General features: G+C 42.6%; 1 pseudogene; it reads left to right on the top strand.

The window, feature by feature from the left end:
- The first annotated feature begins 7897 nt into the window (after positions 1–7897).
- On the top strand, positions 7898–7997 carry LOC112132856 (U6 spliceosomal RNA; annotated as a pseudogene).
- Positions 7998–18812: the final 10815 nt, after the last annotated feature.

Below are 18812 nucleotides of genomic sequence, written 5' to 3' on the forward strand. Positions count from 1 at the left end.
GTTCATTACACTGCTGCATTTGCAGTCCTTTAACCCACAGGATTGGGGGTGAAAAGATTGGGAATGCAGCAGTATAATGAACAAAAGTAATGAAAACTCACAGATAACTCTGTGCCCCTTCTTAACTGCACTCTTCCTGTACGGTGTGGGACATTTGTCAATTCTGATAAGAGGAAATTGGAAACTACGACCTGGTATATATTTGTTTTATATGCTGTCATCATTACTGCCTACTTTTAAAAATGGAGAAAAAGAACTGATGTCACCCTGAAAACCGGTATTAAATCTGTCTTCTTTGGCACCACTGTGATTTGTGAAGTCTTTTGATATTCTGGAGATCCCTGTTACACAGGAAATGGCCCAGCTCTGAACTCAGAGAAAGTGTGAAAAGTCCAATACCAGTTTCTTAGTAAGTTAAGCATGTCTGAGCTGTTCTTATAATCTTGAAATACATGAATCCGTTCTCCCAGTGAACAGCAGATTAATTGCAGGGTGTGGAGCCAACAGTCAGACCTTGGTCCCGAGCCCAGCTCTGCCACACAAGCTGTGCGACCTTGGGCAAGTTACTCCATCTCTCTGGATATCAGCTTCCTCAACTGAAAACGGGCATAACACCTGGAGCACTTAGATGCTTTCAGTGTAACAGAAAATCCAACCACATTAGCTTTCACATAAGGAAACAGATGGGCTCACATATCTGGGTGTCTACAGATTGTGAGGTCATCAGGATGGTTGGTCCAGCTTCACAGTGATGTCCTCAAGGACCCAGGCTCTTTCTGACTCCAAGGATGCCATCCAGTGTTGGCTTTATTCTAAACAAGGCTCCTCTCAGGGTCACAGGATACAGCCACAGCAATCAGGGCTACCGGTTTTCCCGTTCACATCTAGTGGAAAATAGAAACTGCTCTTCCTGTGGCTTTTTCTCTAGCCCAAGCAAACAGGTTCCCAGAAGCCCCAGCAACGTTTCCCCGAATCTCATTGAGCCAGATTGGTTACAAGCTCATTTCTGCACCAATGACTGCCAAGGTAATGAGATTACTCTGATTGGCTTAGATTAATCAGGCCCACCCTGTGGGCCTGGTGTCCACATCCCAAATCCCATGGCTGCCACAACAGAGGAGAGTAGAGTAGACAGAGGGAGACCAACCCCAATGCCTGTGAGAACATCACCACACACGCAAGGTCATTGGGAAGCTTAAACAAGAGGACACAAGTAAAAGCACCTGATACGGCAGGCAAACAAGAAGCCATTTCCTCTCCAAATACATACTTTCAGCCCTCCCAAGAAAATACAAATACTTTTCTGAGAAATGAACTGTCTAATTTGTACGCTATGTAGCACCAGGCTGAGCTACTAGAAAGCATCCTGGGAGACTTCGATGGAGTACACCGAGACTTGATCACCCAGAAGCACCAGGAAGCTTCTGTTGGAGGCACAGCGGGGCCAGGTTTAATTAACTACCCAACATAGCATCTGCAGGGGCCTGAAATGCCAATATCAGGGTCTTCCTCTAGGGCCTATGTTGGGCCTCTGTGGCAGGCACATGATTATGGTGGCTGAGCCAGTATTCTTCCCCAACTTTTTTCTCTCTAAGCTCCCTTCCAGGGATGCCACATGCTCCAGCTGTGGTCAATGAGACCCAAGAGAAGGCAGCTGTGAGGCTCCCAGAGTGTTTTGGTTTTCTTGCTAGAGATGCTGCGACTCCACCTTTCTCCTTGCTGACTGCAGATGTGATGATTGCAGTGGCTGCAGTGATTGCGAGGCCACAATGGCATGCCCAAGGTATACCAGGGACACCGGCCTGAAGCCAGCAGATGCCTACCTAATTCAAACTATTATTATGGGAGAAACCAAATCCTTACTGGATTAAGCCATTGTGATGGCCAGGACAATGCACCACTCAGGTCTCCTGCCGCAGGGAGCATAATAGATGGCCTTGTTTCCACTCCTCTGGGTTCAACACCACATTGATGCTGAGGCCACGCTTTCCACAGGCTGCTCCTGAATCAGTGACTAAGCACAGCCAATACAGGTTTATTATTCCTGTGAGACACAGGAATACACCAACGGGCAACACTGCATCAAGGATTCCCATCAGCCTTGGCCACAACTTTCTCGGACCTGTACTGCAATCTAAGACATTCTACCCCATCTGCCTTCCTCCCCTCTTTTCTTCATACGTGTCAGACCAGCACCACGGCCTGAAGGCTCTCTCTGCCTTCTCTGGCCTTTTCCTTTTTATGCTTCACCAGCACTGCTCCAATAAATTGCTTGCACATCTAATCCTGTCTTGGCATTTTCCTCTCATAGGACCCAAATGAATGCAGCCATTATGGCTTTTTTTTTTTTTTTTTGGTTACTTGCGATCACAGGTTTTCCTAACTGAGATGGCTCCAGAAGGCCCCCTATTTTAAGAATAGAAATATTTGTGAGAAAGTAAATCATTAGTAGAGATTTTAAAGTGTCAAAAAAAATTCACACTCTTTCCTTTCAGATTCTGAACTAAATATGAAACAGATCTACAAGTCAGTTTAGGGATCAAAACATCAAATTTATTACTGCAAACCTGGATCTGAAGCCAAAATGTCTGTCCCACGACTTTCCATTGAATTGATTTTTCCCACCTAAGCTCACTTAAAGCAGCTGGAGACTGCAGGCTCCTACACATTGTCCCCGATCCTGCTCCCTGTCAGGGAGGAGAGCCTTGCAGAAAGTCACCTCCAAGAGAAACAGCCCAAGGACAGAGAGAACAATGCCCAGGGGAGTGGGGATCTTTTAAAGAGTTAACCCCACCCCGTAGAGAAATTTGGGCCAATGGGGCACCTTTTGCCACTGCCCTAATCAACTGAATCACTCTTTTTCCCCCAGGGTGGATCCAGTGGGAGGTGCATAGAAAGTAGAAACTTCTCCAGGGCCTTAGACAAGTAGAAATTCCTGTTTCAGGAGCAAGCAAGATTGAGGAGGGGACAGAGAGAGGGAGAGGATGCATCCTCCTTCATAATTATATTTGTGCATTAAATAGTTATTGGATAAAATGTGGGAGAGAAAATGCTGATGGCTCACCCTGCCCTAAAGCAGCCAACAGTGGTGCAAATAAGACGTGCTCAGAAGTGACTTTGATACCAGACACAGTCATAACTTTATAGCTATGATACAGACAAAATGCCACTGGCTTTTATTTTGTGTACAGAGATCGCCACTGGCTCCACTCGGTCTTTCCTGTCCTCATTTTCCTGTTGTCCCGGTTTATCCTCCTGTTAATTTAAAATTTTATCTTATCTTTATGTGTTTCTGTGAATCATTATAAATCCTTCCTGGAACAAAGTGTAGGATTGTATAACTACATATATAAGCAATTCACGAAATAAATGCATGACTTTAGGTCTTTAGGGTCAGGCTGCTTTAGTATTTCCCACTATGTGATCTTGGGCAAGTCTGAGCCTGCGTTTTCTCATCTATAAAGTGGGCATAGTGCAAAGATTTACCCCAATGTACAGAAGTGGGTCTTCAGTGAGTTAGCCCATGCAATGCCTTGCTTTGCACAGTGCCTAGCACACAGTAAAGCCTCTACAAATGCTGGTTTGGGTTCCTATTATCGCAGGCATACTCTGGTGTCTGTCCCCGCCTCCACAGATTCCTGCCTGCACGGGAGTGAGGGAGAACTTCCAGGAGATGGCACATGGACAACAATTTTTGTCACATCATTGATGGATGTTGGACCAGACACGCCAGAGGAGAAAAGCCAGTCTTGAGCGAGAGATTGCAGGAAAAGTGGATCAACGTTATTTTCCAGGAAGGGCAGGAGAGTGTGTATTTCCCTGGGGACAGTTGAAGGGTGGTGGTAGGGAGGGTATCTGTGGAGGTTGCATGGCTGCGAGAAGGAGTCACTATAAGAGAAGGATTTGGGGGTGAGGCGGGGTGGAGGAGAGGGGAACAAAGACCCTGGAGTGTTCCATGCAGCTTAGTTGAGAGGTCTTGCCATGGTGCTCTGATGAGGCTCAGGTGAGAATAATCTTCCAGAATCAGCCGCCCCAAGTGGAGCTCAAATACCCAGTGCCAGGAAAGAGACTGCAGCTTCTCTGAGCAACTAATTTAACCTGAGAACAGGGAGAGAATCCTCTTTAAAATATGCAAAATATCTTGGAATAAAGAAAGGCAAACAGATCAGAGCAGTAATTCTGTTGCTAATTCTGTCTGAAATATTATGTACAAAGAACGTTAACAACTGGGAGTGTTTGTGAGTTTCTCAAAAGCCTAGAAATTCAGTCAAGGCTCCCCTAGCAAGAGTAACCGGTCCCCTCTTGTTTGATGTGCAAATTGTAATGAGGTTTTTCGTTACACTGAAGTAGGAACGCACAGGCCGCCAAAGCATATTGAAGAGTGTCAAGTGAGAAGCAACTGGAACACAGGCGTACACTTACAGCTCTTTCCAATGCCTTCCGGAAATAGAAACACCTATAAAAACTCAGTTTAAGATCACAAAAACGCTTTAAAGGCCCTACCTGGGATATTGGAGGCTTCTACCTCTTCTGGATACGGCCAATTACATAACTTCCTCCACTGTAAATCACAATGAACCAAGTAGAGCTGGTGAATCACACTCTTCTCACTGTAATGACAAGACATAAATTACCATAAAGACCTTCAATCCCCAAAGTGACGCAATTTCATAGAATGTACTTGTCTCCTTCCCACTTGTTATTCACTAAACTCCTGTCTGGGAAACACTCATTTGACGATGGATATTCAAATGAGAAAAAAAAAAAAAAAAAAAGCCAGCCGCAGCCCTGTACCCACAGAGGCAGATGAGGCCAGGGTAGCGAGGTCTTCTAATTGTTCAGGAGAAGCTGGAAATCCTAATGTTTTTAAAAGAATAAAAACTTCTGATGCTTAAATAGTGGAGATGAATTACAATTTCTTTATAAACACAGTGGGGTCAACAAGACATGCCTGGGGCTGAGTCTGTGGCTTGTGATCTCTGGAGGAGTCTCTTGCTGTCCTGGCTTCAGAACCCTGGGAACATGTCACTATATCCAAACCCACTACCAGGCACCTTGGATTTGCAGAGGCTTGGATCATCTTCCTGTTGTTTCCGGCCTTCCCACTTCCACATGGGCTTTGGTTCTACCGGACCCTTCAGGCTGAAGCCTTTCTCCTTTGTATCCATCGGCTTGGGCTGCCATAGTGAAATACTACGGACTGAGTGGCTTCAACAACAGAAGTTTATTTTTCACGGTTCTGGAGGCTGCAAGCCCAAGATGAAGGTGCCGGCAGGTTGGGTTTCTCCTGAGGCCCCTGTCCTTGGCCTGCAGATGGCGGCCCTCTTGCTGTATCTTCCCCTGCTTGTCTTACTCCCCCAACATCTCTGTGTGTCTTAATCGCCTCTTCTTAGAAGGACACTGGTCAGATCGGACCAGGGCCCATGCTAACAGCATCATTTTAAATTAATTACCTCTTTGAAGACCCTATCTCCAAATACAGTCACATTGTGAGGTATTATGGATTAAGACTTCAACATATGACTTTTGGGAGGAAGAGGATTCAGTCCCTAACACCTTCTACAAGCTCCATCAGCCCTACCCGACTCCTCATTCCTCCCCAGAGGTGAGAGAAGTGGGAATACGGACATGCCTTACCTGTAGAATTTCCAAAGAAGAATGCTTCCAGAAGAACTACTACCAGATCATTCCCTCACTGAACCTGGACCACTGGACTGATCTCTTCACAACAGGCTCGGACTCTCAAAAAGCCTCTTTCACCTCACCTGCCTGCTCTGCAGGTCTGAAGTGACCATATAGAAGTTACAAGTCTCCTCTTCTATAAGCCCCTATGTGGTAGGTTGCTGTCAAAGATGAAGAGAGTCATGATCGCACCACTGCACTCCAGCCTGGTGGACAAAGGGAGGCTCTGTCTCAAAGAAAAAAAAAAAAGATGGCTACCCCAATCCATCCATTTTTGAATGAGTACATCATTTTTCCCATCTAGAGGTGGGGCCTATTTACCCTCACCTCCTCTTGAATCTGAGTTGACTTTTGAGGCCTGCTTTTTTTTTTTTTTTTTTTTTTGAGTTTTTAGAGACAGGGTCTCACTATGCTGCCCAAGTTGGGCTTGAACTCCTGATCCTCTTGCCTCAACCTTCTGAGTAACTGGGACCTCAGGTGCACACCATTGTGCCCAGCTTTTTGTGACTTGCTTTGACTAATAGAATGTAGTGGGAGTGATGCTGTGCCAGGTTAGCCCTTAGGAGGCTGGGCAGCTTCCACTTTTGCCCTGTTGAAACACTGAGACCACCATGCTGTGGAGAAGCCCAAGTTGCCTCGTGGGGAGGCCCTGTGGAGGATAACAAAGATGTCCCAGCCAGCAGCTGCTTAGAATCACAAGAATGACCCAGTTGGGACCACAGAATAATGAGAACTAATCATCATTGCTTAAGCCACTAAGTTTTGGGGGTGATTTGTTATGTAGCAATAGATCACTGAAACACCTCTTCGCAGTTAAACTCTCCCCTGAGCTTCCTATGCATTATACCAAGGTTTCAATCACTGTGCTCAGCTCAGTGTTAGGGAATGAAATGCTTGCCTTCATGGAAAAGAGACACGAATGGCACTGTAGAACAAAGCTGCGTGGGAGATCTCTTATAGTTCACTTCTTCTCTTGTCCAGCTACATAGACAAAGACTGGAGACAACGTTTATTTATTTATTTATTTATTGAGATGGAGTCTTGCTCTGCCGCTCAGGTTGGAGTGCAATGGCATTTTCTCGACTCACTGCAACCTCAGCCTCTTGAGTTCAAGCGATTCTCCTGCCTCAGCCTCCTGAGTAAATGGGATTACAGGCACACGCTACCACACCCAGCTAATTTTTGTATTTTTAGTAGAGACGGTGTTTCACCATGTTGGCCAGGATAGTCTTGACCTGCTCACCTCATGATCCATCTGCCTTGGCCTCCCAAAGTGCTGGGATTACAGGCATGAGCCACCACGCCCCGCCAAGACAACCTTTATTATATGGGAAATTTTTGCAATAACTATACTCCCAGTGCACTATGTCATAGTATATTTATGAGGATATGAAAACCATTGTTACATAGAGATGCTTTGGAGAAACGGTGTCACTAGAAACAGGTACCATACTCCATTCCTGCGCTTTAAAGTTTCACATTCGTTATGCAGTCAGCTGGGCTTTGCTGCATCATATTGCAGTTGGAAGGTTTTTTTGTTTTGTTTTGTTTTTTCAAGTGAAAACCAAGGCACAGAGAAACTGAATGACTTATGCGGAGGCAAAGCATTAGTAGACATCAAGAGAGGCTGTTTTATTCTTGACGTCAATGTTGAGACAAGTCTCATGGTGGAGTGGACACTACGTACAATAGGAAGGAGTAGGGAGGGCCAGGAGGCGGCATGGAAAAGCCCTGAGGATAAGGCCTTGTTTTGTTCATCTTGTAGCTCCTGGAACACCTTGGTAATCAGTGTGTGTTAGAGCCCATTGACTTTCACTCTGTGTCTAGAGCACAGATTTGCCTGGAGAAACCTGGGTTCAAGCCCTGGGTCTCCTGCTCCCTGGCTGTCTGATACTGGCCAAATCAGTAAATATGCAGATGGTCTGGTTTCCTCACCCCCAAAATGAAGGTGTGAATACTCTACCAATCCTAATGCTTAATAGCATTCTGCAAAACATTTAGAAGTAATAGTGTTCTAGAATACCACAGGATGCTAAGGGTGTAGCTTCTGGGGAAACCGAGGCACAAGAAGATTAAACGATTTTTCCCCAAGGTTTACAGTCAATAACTGACAGAGGTAAAACTAAAACCCAAGTCTCCCAACTTCCACTAGTAGTACTAACACTATTACTACTTTCTACCTCAAAGGATTGTGGTAAGACAAAATTTAGAGTGCTTGCTTTGGCAGCAAACACACTAAAATTCGAATAAATGAAAGATTAGCATAGCCCCCGTGCAAGGATAACATGCAAATTCATGAAGCAATTTAAATTTAAAACAACTTTTTAAATTAAAATATTGGCTGGGCTCGGTGGCTCACGCCTATAATCCCAGCACTTTGGGAGGCCCAGGCAGGCAGAACACTTGAGGTCAGGAGTTTGACATCAGCCTGGCCAACATGGTAAAACCCCGTCTCTACTAAAAATACAAAAAATAGCTGGGCATGGTGGCTCAAGCCTGTAATCCCAGCACTTTGGGAGTCTGAGGCCGGCGGATCACTGGAGGTCAGGAGTTCGAGACCAGCCTGGCCAACATGGTGAGACCCCGTCTCTACTAAAAAATACAAAATTAGCCAGGCATGGTGGCACATGCCTGTAATCCCAGCTACTTGGGAGGCTGAGGCAGGAGAATCACTTGAACCTGGGAGGCGGAGGTTGCAGTGAGCCAGGATCGCACCATTGCACTCCAGCCTGGGAAAGAAGAGTGAAACTCCATCTTAAAAAAAAAAAAAAGAAAAAGAAAAAAGAAATATTTCTTAATATGATTGTTTTTTTTTAAAAAAAACCAGAACTGACATGATAACTTTTTAAGTAGAGAGTTATCTTTCTATTTTAAAATGTTACATCTGAGTTCTTTAGATTTCAAATTGTATTTGAACTGAACTTTCAAATTGTTGCTGATGTGAAGGAATGTCTTCATTCAGCTCTTTGTCTAGGGCCCTCTGCCTCAGGAAAGAAAATGCATTCTTTGGAGAATATAAAGCCTGCTATGACCCTGCTGAGTTATAAATAGTTTGTGCTATCCAGAAACAGTACTTGATTTGAAAATACCATTTTAAAGACATCATTTGTTGTTTGACTACCACTTCCTATTTCCTACAAAAATTGGAAAACTAGAATAGCAAGTCCTGTCCTCTTGGGACTTATTTCCTCATTTGTTTGATGTCTCCTTCCAACTTGAAAATACTGTGTGTCACTTATTTGTGATATGAAATGAAAGTGAGCTACCAGCATTCTGTTTTGATAACTTGAGGGTGGAGTGGAGAAAATATGACATCATTTAAAATTTTAAGAGGCAACCAGAGTTTGCATTAAGCAACTGCTATTTGCAGGCAACATCCACAAGTCATTACTTCCCATCCTTTGGCCCTTAATGACTTTCTTAGCTTTCATTCCTCCCAAATGGAGCAGTCAAAAGACCATCAATCCAATCAAATATGGAGGTTAAAGAAACCATCTGTGTAGGACAGGACATTCAGAATGGTGAAGCAAGCTCAGCAGACCCTCTCTCCAGCAAAACAACTCAAGTGGTGAAAATAATAAAAAGGCAATAATTTAAAGCCCCTGGAAATTGTTCAAAGGGTGTACAGGAAACAAAGAAAAAGTCCCTCAAAAAAATATATTAAAACTTTGTAGGAAGGGTCTGTGGCAGTTGAGCCACCTCCTGCTTTCTTACCCTCTGCACCCCCAGCTCGGTGTTAATGGAAGTGCTACCCGTTCTGCACCCTCCAGTCTGGGCAGGTGTGGCCAAGATGATGGGGGCTCTCTTTTCATCCCCCCTTTCCACCTGCCAGTCTGAGGGTATGGTTTCACCCCTCCTGCCCCCAGCCCTGTGTTGCAGAAGCTCTATTCTAGGCAGTACCAACCTCCCTTTCTCTATCTTGCCTCCCTTGCTTGTAGGGTAGAAGTTCTACTCCAGGTGAAGCAGGCTGAGAATACTGGGGCCTCTGTCACCCCCACCCAGCTCACTCACTAGTAGTAGGGAGGTTCCATGCTGCAATGGACAAGCCAAGAAGAACAGGCTTATCCACAGCTGCCACAGCTGCCACCCCTAGTACCTACTTGCAGATCTGGGCATTCATCACTCTGGGAAAAGTGGGTCCCTGACCCCGGCTCCTTGCAGTCTTGCACACGTTCTGTCCCGGGGGGAGGCAAGCCAAGATGACAGAGGCCAGGCATGATGGCTGGCCCCCGTAATCCCAGCACTTTGAGAGGCTGAGGCAGAACGATCACTTGAAGCAAGGAGTTGGAGACCAGCCTGGGTAACAAAGCAAGACCCCATCTCTAAAAATAAAAATTTAAAAATTAGCTGAGCGTGGTGGTGCACATCTGTAGTCCCAGGTACTAGGGAGGCTAAGGTGGGAGGATCACTTGAGCCTTGAGGTTGAGGCTGTAGTGAGCTATGCTCTCAGCCTGGTTGACAGAATGAGACCCTGTCTCAAAAAATAAACAAATAAAAATAAAGTAAATAATAATATTGCAGTCTTCCCTGGCAGTCTGGAAGACTGTGTACATGTCCAAGGCTGTACCCTTCCAGGGTGTGATCAGAGGAGTGAACACAGAGCTCTAAGAAAATAGAACATGAGAGAAAAAGGTAACCCCTTCCCCCACAACTGGGCTAGCAACCTTCAAGCCACACACATTTCCAACAATAAACATCTAACTGCTAAGCAGGCTTAAGTACAACATTTGAACAATAAGAAGGTGACCTGCCAGAAGTGATTCCTAGCCTAAGTGGCCAGGCTAAAAGAGAATAACAAGGTCAGAGAAATCTGAGGTTGAATGTCAGAGGCTGCACACTGCAAGGGACACAGACTTTGCAGGATTACTTTAGTCAAGTCGCTAAGCAAATAAATAAACCCCAGCAAACAATAACCATCACCACCCCTAGCAGTGGTGTCAGTATCCACAGTTGCTACAAAATATTACCTAAAATATTCAGTTTTCAACAAAAAATTGCCAGGCATGCAAAAACAAAACCAAACAAAAAAATAAGAATGTGTGACCCATACACAAGAAAAAAAAAAGCCAGCAATAGAAACTGCCTTTGAAGGGGTCCAGATAGTGGACCTAGTAGACAAGGCTTCAAAACAGCTATTCTGATCGAGACCATCCTGGCTAACATGGTGAAACCCCATCTCTACTAAAAATCAAAAAATTAGCCAGGCATGGTGGCAGGCACCTGTAGTCCCAACTACTCGGGAGGCTGAGGCAGGAGAATGGAGTGAACCCGGGAGGCGGAGGTTGCAGGGAGCCGAGATTGCGCCACTGCACTCCAGCCTGGGTGACAGAGCAAGACTCCTTCAAATAAATAAATAAATGAATAAAATAAAATAAAATATAAAAACAAAACAGCTACTCTAAGTATGCTAAAAGAACTAAAGAAAACCCTTCTCAGAAAACTAAAGGAAGATATGATAGCAATGTCTTATCAGAAGAAAACAGCTAGAAATGTTCACAAGTGCCAGTTAAAAACCAAAAGAAAGAAAAGGCCAGGCACGGTGGCTCATGCCTGTAATCCCAGCACTTTGGAAGGCCAAGGCAGGCGGATCACTTGAGGTCAGGAGTTCAAGACCAGCCTGGCCAACATGGTGAAACCCTGTCTCTACTAAAAATACAAAAATTAGCCAGGCGTGGTAGTGGGCACCTGTAATCCTAGCTACTTGGTAGGCTGAGGCAGAAGAATCACTTGAACCTGGGAGGCAGAGGTTGCAGTGAGCCGAGATCACATCACCGCACTCCAGCCTGGGCAACAGAGTGAGATCCTGTCTCAAAAAAACAAAACAAAACAAAACAAACAAACAAACAACAACAAAGAAAATATCGATAAAGAGAAACTATTAAAAAAAAACCAAATAGAAATTCTGGACATAGAAAGTACAAACAGAAATGAAAAATTTACAAAGGGGTTCAACAGTAAATTTGAGCTGGCAGAGAAATCTAAAGGAAGTCAGAAAGTACTTTGAGCTAAATGAAAATAAAGACATGGCATACCAAAACTTATGGGATACAGCTAAAGTAGTGCTGAGAGGGAATTTTATAGCTATAAATGCCTATATTAACAAAGAGGAAAGATCTCCAATCAGTAACCTAAACTTCTACCTCAAGACTCTGGCAAAAGAAGAGCAAATTAACTGAAGCAAGTAGAAGGAAGAAAAGAATAAAAATTAGAGTAGAAATTAATAAAATAAAATAAAAAGTAGGAAAACAATAGAGACAATCAGTAAAACCAAAATTGATTATTGAAAAGATGGACAAAAATGACAAAGCTTTAGCTAGGTAGACCAAGAGAAAAAGAGAAGGCTCAAATTGCTAGAATCAGAAATGAAAGAGGAGACACTACTACTGACTTTACAGAAATACAAGGGATTATAAGGGCATACCACAGGCTGCATGCCAAAAAAAGCAGATAATTTAGATGAGATGGAAAATTCATAGAAACACATGTACTACTGAAACTGATTAGAGAAGTAGAAAATCTGAATCGACCTATATCCGGTAAAGAGATCAAATTAGTAATTTTAAAACTTCCTGTAAAAGAAAACTCAAGTCCAAGTGGCTTCACTGATACACTTCCCAACTCATTCTTTGAGGTTAGTATTTACCCTGATACCAAAATCAAAGACATTACAAGAAAAGAAAAAAGGACCAACATCCCTTATGAATACAAAAATTCTCAAAAATACAAACATAAAATACTGGCAAACAGAATACAGCAACATATAAGGAGGTTTATACACCATGAGCCAGTGGGATTTATACCAGGAATACAAGGTGAGTTTACAGTCAGAAATCAATTAATGTAATACACACTATTAATAGAATAAAGCATCCATAATAGAAAGGAAGAATTAAAACAACCTCTTTTTACAGATGACATGATCTTGTATATAAAAAATCCCAAGGAATCTACTAAAAAACTATTAGAACTAGTAAACAAGCTCATCAAGGTAACAGGATATAAGATGAATATTCAAAAGTCAGTTGTATTTCTACTCACTAAAATTAAATATTGCAAAAAGGAAAGTAAAATAATTCAATTGATAATAGCATCAAAAAGAATAAAATAGGCATAAATTTAAAAAATACACAATTTATACACTTAAAACTATAAAATATTGCTGAAATAAATTTAAAAGTCCTCAATAAATGTATTAGAATGGTATAAATCATTGCTTGGAAGGTTCAATATCACTAAAATGGCAACATTCCCCAAACGGATTTATAGATTCAGCGCAGTCTCTATCATAATCCCAGCTGGTCTGTGGTAGAAATTGATATACTTATCCTAAAATTCTCATGAAAATGCAAGGGACCCAGAATAGACAAAACAACCTTGGAAAAGAAGATCAAAGTTGGAGGACTCACATTTCCTGATTTCAAAACTTGCTACTAAAGTTACAGTGATCAGGGCAGTTGCTGCGGCCTCATGCCTGTAACCCCAGCGCTTTGGGAGGCCAAGGTGGGAGGATTGTTTGAGTCCAGGAGTTTGAGACCCATGCCAGGCAACACAGGGTGGCCCTCGTCTCTACAGAAAAAACAAAACAACAACAACAACAAAAATTCAAAAATTAGCCAGGTGTGGTGGCACGCACTTGTGGTTCCAGGTACTCCGGAAGCTGAGGTGGGAGGATCGCATGAGCCGGGAAGACAGAGGCTGCAGTGAGCTGTGGCCATGCCAACTGCACTCCAGCCTGGGTGACACAGCAAGACTTTGTCTCAAAAAAATAAATAAATAAATAAAAAATTTAAAAAAGTTATAGTAATCAATACAGTGTGGTACTAACATAGATATAGTCACATGGGTCCATGGAATGAATTGAGAATCCAGAAATGAAGCTTTACATTTATCATTAGTTGGTTTTCTACAAGAGTGCCACAACAATTCAGTGGAAAAAGAATAATCTTTTCAACAAATGGTGCTGGAACAACTGGATATCCTTATGCAAAAGAATGCATTGAATATCATATGCAAAAGAATGCATTGCATATCATATGCAAACAGTTACTCCAAATGTATTGGAGAGCTAAATGCAAGAGTTAAAACTATAAAACTCACTGGGTGCGGTGGCTCATGCCTGTAATCCCAGCACTTTTGGAGGCGGAGGAGGGCGGATCATTTGAGGTCAGGAGTTCAAGATGAGCCTGACCAACATGGTGAAACCCCATCTCTACTAAAAACACAAAAATTAGCTGGGCGTGGTGTCAGGCGCCTGTAATGCCAGCTACTCGGGAGGCTGAGGCAGGAGAATCATTTGAACCCTGGAGGCAGAGATTGCAGTGACCTGGGATCGTGCCACTGCACTCCAGCCTGGGTGACAGAGTGAGACTCTGTCTGAAAAAACAAACAAAAAGACAAAACTATAAAACTCTTAGAAGAGATTTCTTAAATACCCAAATTATAAGAAACAAAAGAAAGCATAGATAAAATTGGACTACATCAAAATTAAACACTTTTATGCATGGAAGGACATTATCAAGAAAGCGAAATGCCAACCTACAGAACGAGAGAAAATATTTGCAAATCATATATCTGATAAAGGATGTGCTTCCATATTATATAAAAAACTCTTGAGAATTAAAAAAACAACCCAATTAGCCAGGCGCGGTGGCTCATGCTGTAATCCCAGCACTCTGGGAGGCCGAGGCGGGCGGATCATGAGGTCAGGAGATCGAGACCATCCTGGCTAACACAGTGAAATCCCGTCTCTACAACAAAATACAAAAAAAAATTAACTGGGCGTGGTGGCGGGTGCCTGTAGTCCCAGCTACCTGGGAGGCTGAGGCAGGAAAATCGCTTGAGTCCAGGAGGCGGAGGATGCAGTGAGCTGAGATCATGCCACTGCACTCCAGCCTAGGTGTCAGAGTGAGACCCCATCTCAAAAACAAAAAACAAAAAACAAAACACCCAATTAAGATATTGGGCAAAGTATTTGAGTAGACATTTTTCCAAATAAGATATATAGAATGCCAATAAGCTCATGAAAATATGCTAAATATCATTAGTCGTTAGGGAAATGCAAATCAAAAGTACAAGATACCACTTTATACCCACTAGGATGACTATAGTAAAAAATACAGACTCTAACAAGTATTGGTGAGTATATGGAGAAATTGGAACTCTCATGCACTGCTAGTGGAATTGTAAAACGGTGTAGCCTTGTGAAAAGCAGTCTGGCAGTTCCTCAAAAAAGTTAAATATAGAATTACCATATGACCCGGCAATTCCATTCATAGGTATATACCCAAGTGAACTGAAAACATATGTCCACACACAAGCTTGAACATGAATGCCTGTAGCAGCATTATTCATAATAATTAAAAAGTGGAATCAATCTAGACATTTATCAACTGATGAATAAAGAAAATGTAGTATATCTGAATAATAGAATATTATTTGTCAATAAAAAGCAATAAAGTAGAAGTACTGATAGAGACGGTAACTTGGATGAGCCTCAAAAACATTATGCTAAGTAAAATAAGCCAGTCCCAAAATATCACATGTTGTATAAGTCCTTTTATATGAAATGTCCATAAAAGACAAATCAACAGAGACACAAAGTAGATTAATGTGTGCTCAGGCCTGGGAGTTACTGTAGGCATGGGAATAATTGCTAATGGGTATAGGGCTGGTTTTTTGTTGATATTGTTGCTTTTTTTTGAGAGACAAAAATATTCTAAAAGTGGGTGGTCGTGGGGGTTGCACAACTCTGTGAATATATAAAAAATGTGAATTATATACATTAGATAAATAAATTGCATACTCTCTTAATTATATCTCAATGAGGCTGTTTAAAAACATCAGTGTATGTTTTCCTTGACGAAAAAAGAAATTAATTGTCAACCTTCCAAGTAGTTTAAAAATCTTAATATCTCTTACTCAAAAATAAAAAGAGTATTTATGGTTTCAGAATCATCCATCCTGGGGAAAGATGACTAGAGCAATTTTCCAGATACATAGGATTGAAAACCAATGGGAACAGGTGGCATGAATTTAGTTCCATTGATTGCCCCCAGACAGACTGCAAAAAGCGTTTTTGGAAAACACTAAATTAGAAAAAATACCTTATTTGTCTTAAAAATAACACAATTACCAGGAAGCTGTGGGTTTATATTTGGAAAGATCATTTTACATTACCAGTTTTTGCTATGAAATGAAATCTCTTTCAACTCAAAATTCTGGCAGATTTTTTTTCCCTCATGGGGATTTAAAAATTTTATTCACATGCTTTTTAAAAAGAGAGAAACTTCTTTGTAAACATGATCTGTTTCTCATACTTTCCAGTGGCTGATTATATCCACATTTTTAAGCAGATGGCAGTTAAGGATACTAACAAAAAGAAAACACATTTTAATTTCCTTTATTAAATTGAGGTAGGAAGATAATCTTAGGATGATTAAATTAGAGAACTTAAATAACTCACTCCTTAGGAAAATGATGGCTGAAACCACAGAGCTACTTATGTAGTGACAATGGAAAACAAGTGGTCACAGGGAATGGGGAGAAGGCTTATTTTCTTTGATAACAAAGAAACAAGGAGGCTCTCTGTAACAGACAGCGCCATCTCCCCCTCACTCTATGCACAGCTCCAGATAGGACGGAAATTGCTGTGAGCCTTGGTGCTCTGCGCACACACATGAGATTGAAAACCTTAGCAGGTGATAATCTGCAACTCGGTGCGCTCAGCACTTTCTCTGGTTACACGGAAGAAAACATTAAGGGTTTCCTCGATTTACCGCCACTTTCTCAGAACACCACGTGTGTGATGTGACCATTAAAAGCGACCTGCCATTCTCTTTCAAAGCAAAAATGCCATAACCTCTTCTTCAAGAGGCTTTTCCACTTTATTACGTTTTCTTGCTCAGTTCTGGGAAGTAGATATTTTCTATCAGGACAAGGAGAATAAGTCTTTTGAACTGTCAAATAGGATATTGCCTCTATTTCTTCAAGGTATGAGTTACATGTGCTTCATCCCAGGAATATAAACTAGCCAGACAATAGGTCTGTCCACACATATGCAGGGATAATGTAGCACCCCTGACCTTTGTCAAATCTGCTCTGAGTTACAGAATTTTATTGATGAAACTGTGGATGAAGCTGGTGCCAATACACCTCAGGGCCCTGACTGGCCTGTAGGTTATGGGTTCACGAGACAAAGAGAAGCAGGGGGAGGCCCTGACCCATGCCACTGGAGGGAAAAACACGCTAGACGTTTAGAAAACGAGACTTGGCTAGATTTTTTTTTTCCTTCTGAGACGGAGTCTCACACCATCGCCCAGGCTGGAGTGCAGTGGCCTGATCTCGGCTCACTGCAACCTCTGCCTCCTGGGTTCAAGCAATTCTCCTGCCTCAGCCTCCTGAGTAGCTGGGATTACAGGCACGTACCACCACACTAGGCTAATTTTTTGTATTTTTAGTAGAGATGGGGCTTCACCATGTTGGCCAGGCTGGTCTCGAACTCCTCCCTCAAATGATCCACTTCCTTCAGGCTCCCAAAGTGCTGGGATTACAGGTGTGAGCCACCGCCCCCAGCCACTTGGCTAGATTTTTACGACTGCTTGTATAGTCCATGTTTTAAGGGCTGATAATATTTGAGCAAGTAAAGAAAAAAGCATGGTACTAGCTATACAAAAGTTGAAAAGTACAGTAACTTTTGCTCCTGCTCTGCTTTCATGGTGGACACATTGGTTAAGGCCATTCTCATATATTCTAGAAGAATCCAATTGGTTAGAAAGAATCAACTCTCCTCCAGGAAAGCGGACCTATTAGGCTGCCTGTTTTTCAGGATCTGTGATAGACTGAGTGCATATCCCATCCCACCCACTTTCCTCACGATGTAAACTGACGCCTCTCCATCGAGAGGTAGTGTCTATGCTCCCTCCCCTTGAACCCAGGCAGACTTTTGTAACTGCCTTGACCCATCAGATGCGGTGGAAGTGATACGATATGTGACTTCTGAGGTCATAAAAGCAACTCGGCTTCTGCTTGACTCTCTGTCTCTCTGGGTCACTTGTCCTTGGAACCCAGCCACCGTGTCAGAGGGAAGCCCAGGCTGGTGACCCAGGCCACAGCCAGCATCAACTGCCAGACACCGAAGTGAGTGGACCTCCCGACAGTGCCAGCTCCCTGAATCCTTATTGGTTTAAGCCATTTTGTATTGGGATAAGTTGTTATGCAGCGATAGAAAACTAATAAAAGAAAGATCTAGGCCTCTTCTTGGTAAAAAGCCGCAAGACAAGGGAAATTAAAGATATTTTAGGCTGGGCACAGTGGCTCATGCCTGTAATCCCAGCACTTTGGGAAGCTGAGACAGGAGGATTGCTTGAGCCCAGGAGTTTGAGACCAGTTGGGCAATATAGTGAGACCCATCTCTACAAAAAATTTATAAATTAGCCAAGTGTGGTGGTGTGCACCTGCAGTCCCAGCTACTTGAGAGGCTGAGGCAGGAGGATTGCTTGAGCCCTGGAGGTCGAGGCTGCAGTGAGCTGTGATTGCACCACCACACTCCAGACTGTGTGACAGAGTAAAACTCTGTCCCGCCCCCCGCAAAAAAAAACCCCAAAACTCATTAGCTGTGTGATTTTGGGCAAGTTACTTAACATCTCTGTGCCCCAGGTTCCTTGCTTGTCAATGGAGCCAACATCAATTTCTATTTCACAGATTTTGTGAGGTTTAAAAGGGGTTAATACATATGAAGCATTTAGAAGAGCAGCTGGCATGTGTTCAATACTCTGTGTTAGCATTATTGTAGTTATTATCATCTGTTATAAACTGTTCCTTAAAATAAAACTCAAAGCAAGTATGGTAAAACGCTAACATTGTTAAATCCCTGTGGTGTGTTTTTGAGTATTATATCATTATTGATAGTTTGCTGTGTGTTTGAAATAATTAATAATATAATTGAGTTACACAAAAAGAGGCATGATCTTAGTTCTAAGGTAGTTCACACGTTAGGGAGGTAGATAAGTAACCTACCCCAGAGAACAATTGTAGTGTACATGGGTATGTGTGTGCATGTGCACAATGAGCTGAAATTCTTTCTTTCTTTCTCTTTCTTTTTTTCTCTTTCTCTCTCTCTTTTTTTTTTTTTG

The sequence above is a fragment of the Pongo abelii genome, chromosome 2 (assembly GCF_028885655.2).
Source record: "Pongo abelii isolate AG06213 chromosome 2, NHGRI_mPonAbe1-v2.0_pri, whole genome shotgun sequence".
Lineage (NCBI taxonomy): Eukaryota > Metazoa > Chordata > Mammalia > Primates > Hominidae > Pongo > Pongo abelii.